This window comes from Ailuropoda melanoleuca, chromosome 1 (genome assembly GCF_002007445.2).
Source record: "Ailuropoda melanoleuca isolate Jingjing chromosome 1, ASM200744v2, whole genome shotgun sequence".
Classification (NCBI taxonomy): domain Eukaryota; kingdom Metazoa; phylum Chordata; class Mammalia; order Carnivora; family Ursidae; genus Ailuropoda; species Ailuropoda melanoleuca.
The window spans coordinates 62,671,930-62,683,377 of record NC_048218.1 but is presented as its reverse complement, the minus strand read 5'-3'; positions in this window follow the sequence as shown (position 1 = coordinate 62,683,377).

Genomic DNA, 11,448 nt, shown 5'->3' with positions numbered 1-11,448 from the left:
TTATGATCCCTAAAGCTTTGGTATTCAGTGTGGTCAGTGGACAAACAGTATCAGCATCACGTAGGAACTTTTTAGAAGTGCAGAATCTTAGTCCCACCCCAGACATCCCGAATCAGAAACTGCATTTTAACAAGATGCCATGTGATTTGTATTCACATTGGAGTTTGAGAAGCACAGCTAAAATTCTTTCCAGTCTGAAGCAGTGTTCTCCAGAAAAACAGAACCAGTGGGATGTATATGTATATGGAAAGATTTAATATAAAGCATTGGTTCACATGTTATGGAGACTGACAAATCCCAAGATCTGCAGAGTGAGTTGGCAAGCTACAGATCCTGGAGAACCAAAGGTGTAGTTCTGGTAGGAGACTGAAAGCCTGAGAACCAGGAGAGCCAATGGTGCACTTCTAATCTGAAGGTCAACAGTCTCAAGACCCAGAAAGAGCTGATGTTTTAGTTTGAGTAGGAAGTCAGGAAAAAGTTGATATCCCAGTTCAAAGGTAGTCCCAGGTAGGAGGAATTCTCTTACTCGGAAATGTCAGCCTTTTTGTTCTTTGCAAACCTTCAAATAATTGGGGGAAGCCCACCCACGTTAGGAAGGACAATCTAATTTACCCAATCTACTGATTTAAATGTTAATCTCATCCAGGGGCACCTGGGTGGCACAGTGGTTGAGCGTCTGCCTTCGGCTCAGGGCATGATCCCGGCATTATGGGATCGAGCCCCACATCAGGCTCCTCCGCTGGGAGCCTGCTTCTTCCTCTCCCACTCCCCCTGCTTGTGTTCCCTCTCTCGCTGGCTGTCTCTATCTCGGTCGAATAAATAAATAAAATCTTTAAAAATAAATAAATAAAAGTTAATCTCATCCAAAAACACCCTCACAAAAACAACCAGAATAATGTTTGACCAAATATCTGACCTCGGCCTAGTCAAGTTGGTACATACCACTCTAAAAATTCCATTTCTTTTCAAAATGTTATGTAATACAAACCTCACAGAGACTTCTCACTGTATTCCCACATGGTAGAAAACTATACAAAATCTTGTTTAAACAATGTTCTTCTGTTTCAAAATATTGAATTTTGCATGACTATATTTAGCTGTACTGTTCATAGGTAATCATTACGTTTTTAAGAAACTCACAGCTTGTCGGCTTCCAGGAACAAGGATTTCTAAACAAAGTGGTGTGTGGAAAAGCACTCTCCCCTGAGACACGGGGTGTGGTTAGCAACAAGATACTTGGCTAAGACTTGTTGGGAAAGTAGGGTCTCTAACAGGGACACACCCCGATCGAGTTAAAGGAAACAGAGAAATGAGTTATGGAGCAAAGGGGGGCCAGAAGGAAGCCCTCGTGATACCACTAGAGTTAGAATAAGAGAGCTGTTAGTGGAGGCGTGGGTTTCCAGGGCTGAGTACAGCCCTCACTCTAACTTTTCACCCCAACAGGATAAGAATAATAGAGTGAGCAGGGCAAGAGGAAGGAGCAACATGTTATCTTCTCCTAGAAAAATACAAAAAGAAAAAAAAAGAAAGAAAAAGAGAGAAGGAGGGAAGAGGAGAATTTGACATTTTTAAAAATATTATCTCATTTAATTTTTGATGTAGAAATTACTATAATCATTCCATAAAGGATAAAAATTGATGTTTGAGAGATTAAGCTCCTTGCCCAAGGACATGGAGCTAGAAGTGGGCCAACCAAAAGCTAAACACACAGTTTTCTCTAATTGCTATTCCTTATTCTAGGCCACTGCTAGAGAGTGACTTGTGTCCTCCCGCCACATCCTGCAGTATCTGTATGGTGGAGCCCTAACCCCCAGTACCTCAGAATGTAACTTTATTTGGAGATAGGATCTTTACAGAGGTAATCAAGTTAAAATTGGGTCATTAGAATGAGCTCTAATCTGATATGACTGGTGTCTATAGGAAGAGGAAATTTAGAGACAGACACACATAGAGGGAAGATGGTGTAGAGACGTAAGAAGATGGCCATTTACAACCTTCCCTCCCAGCCCTCAGAAGGAGCCAACCCTGCCAACACCTTGCTCTCAGACTTCTAGCTTCCAGAACTGTGAGACAATAAACTTCTGTTGCTTAAGCCCCCCAGTTTGGGGTAATTTGTTACAGCTGCCCTTGCACACTAATGCAGTGACTCTATACTAAGGATTTAATCAAGAAAACAAAAACCAGTATGGCTTCTTACAGAAAGAATTCACCTAAAGAAACTGATTAAGCAGGTGTTGGGGACTGGAAGGTAAAGGGAGAACACTGTGGGAACACAGAATTAGGGGAAGCAGCTACTATCTCTAGGGCTAAGCGGAAAAGGGAAAAGGTCTGGGTTATCAGTGTCTAGAAGCTTAAAGGACAGGTCTGCTGAAATGGGGCCCAGACCTGGGGGTTCCCTGTCAGTGTTGGTGTCTCCAAGCTCAGAGGAGGGACCTCTAAGCTATAACTCACATCTCTGAGGAGAGGAGGCCAGTTGGCTAGGGCTGGTTACTCCAAGGGGATGCTATGAGGTTGGCTTGGAAGTGTAAGAAAAAATGGAAACTAGAAGTAATGATCATCGACAGGGGAAAGATCGTTTCCTGGGGTGACGCTGACAGGAGCAGAAAGTAAAACAGTCCCAAGAATTTCCTCCAGGATTCCAGTCTCCCTTTAGCATCCCCTATCGTCAGAGTGTCCCAGAGAGCCAGCAGGCCAAGGAGAAATGACATCTTCCTTTTTATAAAGGTCCTTTAAAAGGACCCTGCTTACCATTCCTTTTTTGTTCCATTACCAGTCACCCCCAAATTTGGCAAAGCTTACCTGCAACATCTGGTATACCAGTACTTTAAAAGTGTCTTAAAATACATTTATTATTCACATTCCTCTCCTCAAAGACCTTTAGTGACTCACAGTTGTCTCTACAACCCTATTTTCTCTCAACCTTGATCTCAGCCCTAACAATGGTTTCACTCACCCCTATTAATCGTCCTTTCTCATTCTCCGTGTTAATAACGCCACACACTCCCCATAAGCCCTTTATCCAGCCCAATCCCCTCAATCTCAGCAGTTGAGATCATTTGTCACAAAGAAAATGAGCTATCAGACAGGAAGCCTTCAATTCCTCCTCCCTCTGCCTCTGACCATACTATTATGTCCCAAATGGTTCCTCTTTTCCTGCCTGTTCCAAGGAAGAGCTTGCAGCCCTACTGTGCCAGGCTAGCCTCCTCACCTGTGTGGGCCTCAAACCCACTTCCTCCCACCTCCCCCAGCCCTTGCTCTCTTGTCTTTATTTTTATCATCTTACCCTCTCTAGGAACTACTTCCTTCCACCTATAAATACATCCCAGTCTGCTGCCATAAGAGAGAGGGCTTCCCCCAATCCAGCTCCCTTCCCACACTCACCCACATGTATCTGTCTTGCTTCTCTGTCACTCCTCACCCCCCCCGCCCCCCTGCATGCTCTGGCATCAGCCACTATCACTCAGTTCAATGTCCTCTGTCAAGTTCAGCAACGACCAAGCTACCAAACTCATCACGGACTCCCTTACCTAGACTCTTGGTAGATTTTATGGTGTATTTTTTTATCGGTTTAAGCCATTATAGACATTTTGGAAAATGCCAAAAAGAATAAAATAGAGTAAAAAGAAAGTTTTAAAGGGTTCTGAGACGCTGTGAAGTATATATGAGAGAACTGGGGCACTTGGAGTGGCTAAACAAGGAGACTAGGGATTGAAAATAGTTCAGAGGACACAAAATATTTATGCCAAAATCTCAACTCCTGACAGTCTTTGGAGAACAGTTCTGGATAATCCAGCATTCTGAACACATAAAGCTCATCCCTTTAACCACCCAGACATTTGCATCTTAATACATAAGGCTAAAAATATTTTTTTAAATAACATGTTTCCCCCGCACTTTTTCAACAGAGAATACCAAGGTCATGACAAGGTCATGATAAGGTGAGTAGAAATAGTAATAGACCCATATTTGCTTTCTGCCTATTATGTGTCAGACCTGTGCTGGGAATTTTACATATGTGGCCTGAATGTAATCTCATGTGATTTTTACAGCTCATCTGTGTTTTATAAATAAGGAAACTGAGGCTCAGATGAGTGAAGGAGAGTTTAAACTGTAGCCCATCTTCTGAGTACAGAGGCCTAGATTTGAACCTGAAGGCCGATGTTCTTTCTGCTATCCCAGGCCACGTGCCCAGAGAGAAGAGCACTGGGGTCAATTCTGTGTCTTCCTGGAGACATTGGGAAATCTGCTGGACTGCTCTTTCACTAAATTATAAAGCCTCAGGTGGGCCTTTTTTTTTTTTTTTCAGTAGAATGCAGATAACAAAGAAGTTGATTCTTGGCATTTGGGTTTCAAAATAGTCTTTGTATGAGTCTGCCAGGGCTGCCTTAACAGAATACCACAGACTTGGGGGCTTCGACAACAGAAAGTTACTTTCTCACTGTTCTGGAGGCTGGAAGTCCAAGATCAAGGAATCAGTAGGTTTGGTTTCTTCTGAGGCCTCACTCCTTGGCACCCAGACAGCTCTCTTCTCACTGTGGTTCCGCATTGTCTTTTCTCCATGTGCGCACATGCCTGGTTTCCCTGTGTGTCCTAATCTCTTCCCACAAGAACACTAGTCAGATTGGATTCGAGCCCACCTTAATAGCCTCGTTTTAACTTAATCACCTCTTCACAGACTCTATCCTCAAATGCAATTACATTCTGAGGTACAGGGAATTAGGGTTTTAACATGAGTTTTAGGGGGATGCAATTCAGCTCTTTGCAGGAAAAAAAAAAGGAGTTTTGAGATCTAAAAGCTTGCCTTTTAGTTTTGTAAAGTTAATGCCCCCAAAAGGCATAAAATCACGTCACACTATTATTATTAAGTCATATTATTAAATTATGAACCCCATATTTCATACTTGGATTGGATGTCTCTGAATTCCCACTGCGCGTTATGACACTTATTAATCACAGTCCTGGTTACAGGAAGAAATGAGAAACTTCAGACGTGTTATCTTTACGCTGAAGTCCCAAGATGTTTGAAGTGTTTGTGCCTGATTTTTGTTGTACTCTGACTCCTCCGTTGCTATCTGCAATACATAACCGGATCCTTCTGTCACTTACTAACTCCAACCCAGCCTAGAAACTTGATAATGGAGCCTTTGAATATACAAACAAAAACAAATTGGCTTAATTTGAGGGCTTAAGGGCTTGCCTATGAATGAACTCTTCGGTGTGTGGCTTCTGTAAAATCTGTTTTGGTAACTTAGAGGTTTTGCTTGCTGTCTCCTACCTCCAGTGGTGTTTAGATTCTGGAGGTTGCCCCATCCAACCCGTTTCCAGTAGATGAGATGGTACCATATAGTAGAATCTCCCCAGGGGAAAATCTTTTACCTTTCCATAGGGGAAAACCTTGACGTTGGCAAAGGAAACTCTGGGATTTACTTAAATTCCCCAATTCATGAATACCACCTTGGCATATAGAGTAGATAATATAACCTGATATGTTCTCCTCTTAACCGCTCCCCACACTTCCTTACATCCCTTGACCAGTCTCCATTTGACCTAGACCTGAGGTTGTCATGGCCTCAGGGTAGGCTTGTTACAACAAAATGCAAATAACACTGTCAGTTTTTAGCTTTTGGGTTTCAAAATAGGCTTTGCAAAATAAAAGCAGTTTGAGATCCAAAAGCTTGGTCTTTAGATATCAAAAGCTAATACCCTAAAAGATTCAGGGCATAAAAATCATGTCATATTATAAATTATTAAATTGTAAGTTTCATGTTTCTGAAAGAGCAATATAGGAAATCTTCCTTTGTTGCTTCTGGCTATTTTGTAATTAAAGAAAATAGAATATGCAATTTCTGTGCAGGAACTCTAGGAAAAATGAACACTAAGTTTTAAAAGGAAATGTGCCATAAATAGTAGATTGAGAAGAATTCCAGGGGTCTGTGATCCAGTCGCCCATCCCAGGGTTGCAGGACTCTAATGCTCCACCTGAATGCTTAACGAAGCTATTCATTTTCCTCTCCCCTTTTAAAGAAGGAAAACTTGAGCCCTCTCTTAATAACAAAGGCTGGAAATAGCCCCAATACTAAAATTGGAGTCTCAGACAACACTTAACCACTTTGCCGGTAGGAAGCTCCTAAGGGAATAATCATTCCAGAGTAAGTATTTTCATGTCACTTCGCATTATCTCCAAACAGCCCCGAATACTTCAAGTACAACTGAAAGGTCACATGCCAGATAAAGAGAGGTTATCCTTTTCTCAAGAAGGTGACGGTGCTGGAAAGAAACCATCCTTTCTAATCACAATGCTGCCTCAGCCCAGGACATGTGAATGGGGAGTCTCTGAAGTGTTCAGGCAGGTGGCAGGTGGTGTGTTCCCCGACACCACATGTGTGTTCTGAAGGGGCTGCCTCAAGAACATTCGGACGAAGCAGTGTCCATGGAGTACACTTCTGATTACCCTCATCCTTGCAGACTCCCAAAATGTTGACTCAAGATATATTTAACCTACAGACAAGTTGATAAATACACTCTACTCCTGCCCCTGAGCCTGATTTGGATGCAGGGGTCGAATATTGCCTCCCACTGAGCCCATCAGGAGGCTTCAGCTCACCTTTCAAGTCTGGTTTGGGGCTTCCAGGGCTCACATTTTCAGGGGCTGTTCTCAACCTCACAGCCCCTGCTGGCAGCCTTATCAGGAGGAGCTCTTGCTCCAGACCATCCTGGGTTCATCCTGCCTGGCATTGTATGTGCCAGGACATGAGAGTTGCACCATCAAGGATCATCACTTTCTTGACATCCATCTGATAGGAGAGGAAGTAGTCCCAATATATCGAGCCTTTCCCAATGACTCCTTGTGACCCAACCACACAGATAAGTTTTAAAGTGTTTCTTAAGCCTACTTATGTTTTCTGTTTTTGAGAGAGTGGGGTGTGTTCTGAAACTTCCTTTTTGCAGTGTAAGGTCCTACTTCTTATTGACCTAAACTATACTCTTCCAAGTGTCCTTGGATGCCATCTAGTAAAACTATTGTCATTTTAGTGGCCAAATCCTTTTGTAGAAGGAATATTTACCCTGGTGTTAGCTAGTTTCATTCAGACTGCTTGGAAAAGACACATTCCTATTTGTGAAGGAAATGTGTTCATTGCAAGGATATGGTAGAATCATCCATCTTGACCATAGACTTCCAAGACTGAGGAGCGCACCAGGCTTCAGAGAGACCTGGAACAGTAACTCAACATTTGTTCTCACTCAGTCTGAGCATTAGTCACCCACCTTCCTTTTCTCCATCTAACATTAATTATTCTAAAAACAGTGGCTTGGATCATTTTGTTACCCCCGACCAAGGAGCTCCCCTACTGGTCAGACTTTGTGAACTTGGTCTCCGTTATGTCCGACTATACTTCGTAACTTTTGACTCAAGGAGAAATCCCTTATTCCATTATTTATGGCCAGGATAGCAGAATAGACACACGGCATGTAAGTACCATTTTGAAGAAAGCGGGGGGCATGAAAGACATTTGAGTCTGCATGGTGTATCTCCTAATTTATATTAATAAGCTCTGCTCTATAACTTCATGTTTTCCTTAATGGAGAAAATGCTATGGCCACTGGTAAACAGTGGAGATTAAAGAGTTAGCAGAGCAAGCCCGAGACTTCTATCCTTAGAAATCCCTGACTGTAAGGGTGGCCCATGGCTGGCATCAGAACACTTGGTCAGATCCCAGGAGGCATCGCACCGTCCCCAGAAATAATGAGAGTGGTTCATTGTGCCTAAACTGTGCAGAGAGTATGGATTATGCTCAGCATTTGCTTTCCTTCTAGGATTCTGGACTTCTAGTATCTACTAGGTGGAGAATGCCTACATGACAGCCCCAATAAAAACAATGGGCAGTGAGTGTCTAATGAGCTTCCCTGGTAGACAACGTTTCACACATACTGTCTCAGGTAGTAACTGGAGGAATTAAGCACATCCTGTGTGACTCCACTACATGACTGGAGTGGACACTTGGAAGCTTGTGCCTGGTTTCCTCTGGTCTCTGCCCCCAAGGGCCGTTGTCTTTTTACTGTTGTTGCAGTAACAAATCATAGCCATCAATACATGTATGTGCCCAGTCCTGTGAGACCTTCTAGGGAAACTTGGAATCTGGGAGTGGCCTTGGAGATACCCAATGTGCAATCAGGTCCAGAGATTTTCATTCATATTGGAGTAGCACCATTTCCTCACATTAAAAAAAGAAAGAAAGAAAGAAACCATAAGTCTCTTCCTTGCAGAGATATTACATCCCCCATACATCCATTACAGCTATTTAAGTCAGTAAGTTGAAAGAGTCAGCTTTCTTTGGAAGTAGCCATAAGTAAATAAAAATTTAACGAGGGCAGAGAGGAGATATTGAGGAGGCAGACCCTGCTGGAGGGGGTGTCCAAGCAACATCTCTCTCTGGTAGGCTCAATCTGAGTGGTACTCAGCAGGTTAATGGCAGCATTTCTATTTACTATGAAAAGCCAGTAAAAATAAGCATTTTCTGCCACGTTCACACATTCTTAATGAGCCAAATTATTCTACTGCATGACCTTCATGTGCACATCAGTTCCTTTAAACAGCTGCATTTATTCACTTCCATTTTTAGCTTTTGCTGGTGCATTAAAAGTAATACCTAAGGGTCTGAAAGAAGCCCAGTCATTGCTCAAAAGTGCTTGATTTACTCCCAGGGAGTAGCCCAGGCCCTGGGAGAATCTCAGTCAGTGAGGTTTTATGATAAATGTCAGTGATTATGCTGATAATAGAGTGTTCCACCAAAACTAGTCAGGGCAAGGCATTTTCTTCTCAAAGCATAAAAAAAAAATTAAAAAGCATAAACTGCTGTCTGCAAAGCCGGTGGCTGGTGGGTAAGCATCCTGCTTCTTCTCCCAAGGGTGGGAGATGAGAGAGAGGAAGAGGGAAAGAACAGGGGGGAGGGAATTAGAGAGAGGGAGACTAGAAGGGTGAAAGAGAGGGACATGAAGTGGCAGAGAATGAAGGATGACTCTCTTCAGCCTTGGGCTCTGGCCATGAAAACCCCTCTCCACAGGGATCTTCTCAGGAGAGCCCCAACCCCTCCATAACCTGGTGCTGCCAATTAACTTCATGGTGACTCATGGGGCCACTGAGGCCACCCTCTTCTCCAGCCTGGACTAGCTCCACTCTGACTAGAAACTATAGGGGGTGGGCCCACCCTTTTGTTCAAACTTGCAGCTTTTGCAGTCTCCACATAAATTCCAAAGGCAGTTGTTTACTTCTGTGTCTGGATTAGAGGAGGCAATATCCAATGTCCCACATCTCAGGGACAAGTCTGTTGTTCTTTTGTTCACGACCCTACACGTCCGCATGGTGTCCCAGGCTGGGAAAGAGCCCAGGGATCTGGCCAGCTGCCTTGCAATGCATATTTGTTGTGTTAGTCTGCCCAGTGTCCCTTCTTTGGAAAAACCTCCTCCCTCATACCACGTGGTTTGTGAAGCTATCAATCAGAGTATGCTACTTGTTGGAGGGATGGTATCATGACCCAAACACAGCCAACCACAGGACCTCCCACTCATCGGTATGCTTTGTCCAAGGAGGGTGGGGGGCACAGGACACAAATAGGACCAATCAGCATCCTTCTCTGGCTTGGATGTATGGACCTTGGGAAAATAAAGGCTCTCCTCTTGCCAAGGTCCCAAAGCTGGGAGGATGCAATTTTGGGACTTGCAATAGCCATCTCCTCAGCCATATGGAGAAACTAAAACTGCGGAATAAGCTGAGAGTCTAATGAGAGAGACAGAAAAGAGAGAGAGAGAGAGAACTTATAGCACTGAGTCCTGTATTCGTTGCCTGGGGTTGCCATAAAATATTACCACAATCTGCTGGCTTACAACAACAGAAATTTCTTCTTTCCCAGTTACGGAGGCCAGAAGACTCAAACTAAGGTGTCGGCAGGGCAGCGCTCCCCATGCAGACTCTGGGGGAGAATCTGTCTCTTGCCTCTTCCTGCTTCTGGTGGCTGCCAGCATTCTCAGGTGTTCCTTGGCTTGTGGCTGCACCACTCGAGTCTCTGCCTCAGTCTTCATGTTGCCTTCATGTTGCCTTCTCTCCTCCCCTCTTCTGTCTGTGTCTAATATCCTTCTGCCTGTCTTCTATAAGAATGCATGTGATTGCATTTAGGGCCTACGTGGATAATTCAGGAGAAGATTATCCTGTCAAGTTCCTTACAAGATGTGCCATATAATATTCTCTTTTTTGCATGTAAGGTAACATTTGTAGGTTCCAGAGATCAGGAAGTGAATATCCTGGCAAGGTGCAGGGAGCAGTTTTTTAGCTTACCATAAGTCCCATTCAAGTCCCTGAGACCTTAGTTCCTGCAGCACTTCCTTTAACCCAGGTACCTCACGAGCCAGTAAGTTCCCTCTTGGCTTAGGCTAGTATGAATTCAGTTAAGTAATTTGCATTAAAGATGTCTTAAATAATACACATGCCCATGTCTGCAGTAGGCTGGGGAATGGAGGAGGCAGCCCCACGCAGTGGATAGAATGTCTACTATTCTGCAAGTGTTTGAGCAAATCATTTCCTTTTCCTAGCTTTGATGTCTCATAAGTCTTATAAATATTAGACTTAATGGATTGTCATTTATGCTATTTTATTGTTTTAAACATTCTGTAATTATATTATTGGCCCCATGATTGGGATTTTTTTCAATTGTGACCCGAAACAAAAAAACAAAACAACCGAACAAAACCAGCTTAAGTGGCTTAGCAAAAACAAGCAGACAACAAAGCTATTCCTGAGGCCAATCAGAAATAGCTCAGTTTGAGGCCCTGATGATATTTTTGGGCCCCATCTCTAGGGTCTGCCTCCTTAGGGTTGGCAGTACCTCTGGGCCCAGGAGGTGGCCTCCTGCAGCTTCAGACTCACATTGTCTTATACTTGGAAAGAGAGGATTAGTTTGCCTGTTGGATAGAACAAAAATCTTGGAATTGAATCTCATTGGCCCATATATCAATAAACACACAAATATTTAATAAATACTTTATTCCCCCAAGTTGGTAAGGAAAGCATCTTGTCACAGGTGCTCTCACTGATTAAACAAAATATCACAATAAATTTGATTAATGTCACAATAAATGTGATTAACCATAATAAATACTGTACTCAATTCCAGAAGTGTTCTTTTGGTGTGCGATATTTGGCCTGACTTCTGTCAGATACTCTTGAACTGTGACCAAGGGGAAGAAATGCACTGATCAGCTTACATGCAATCACTGCTTTGCCCCTAGAATGGAGTAGGACACACAGATAAAAGGCGGGAGAGGGGGGCGCCTGGGTGGCACCGCGGTTGGGCGTCTGCCTTCGGCTCAGGGCGTGATCCCTGCGTTGTGGGATCGAGCCCCCACATCAGGCTCTTCTGCTGTGAGCCTGCTTCTTCCTCTCCCACTCCCCCTGCT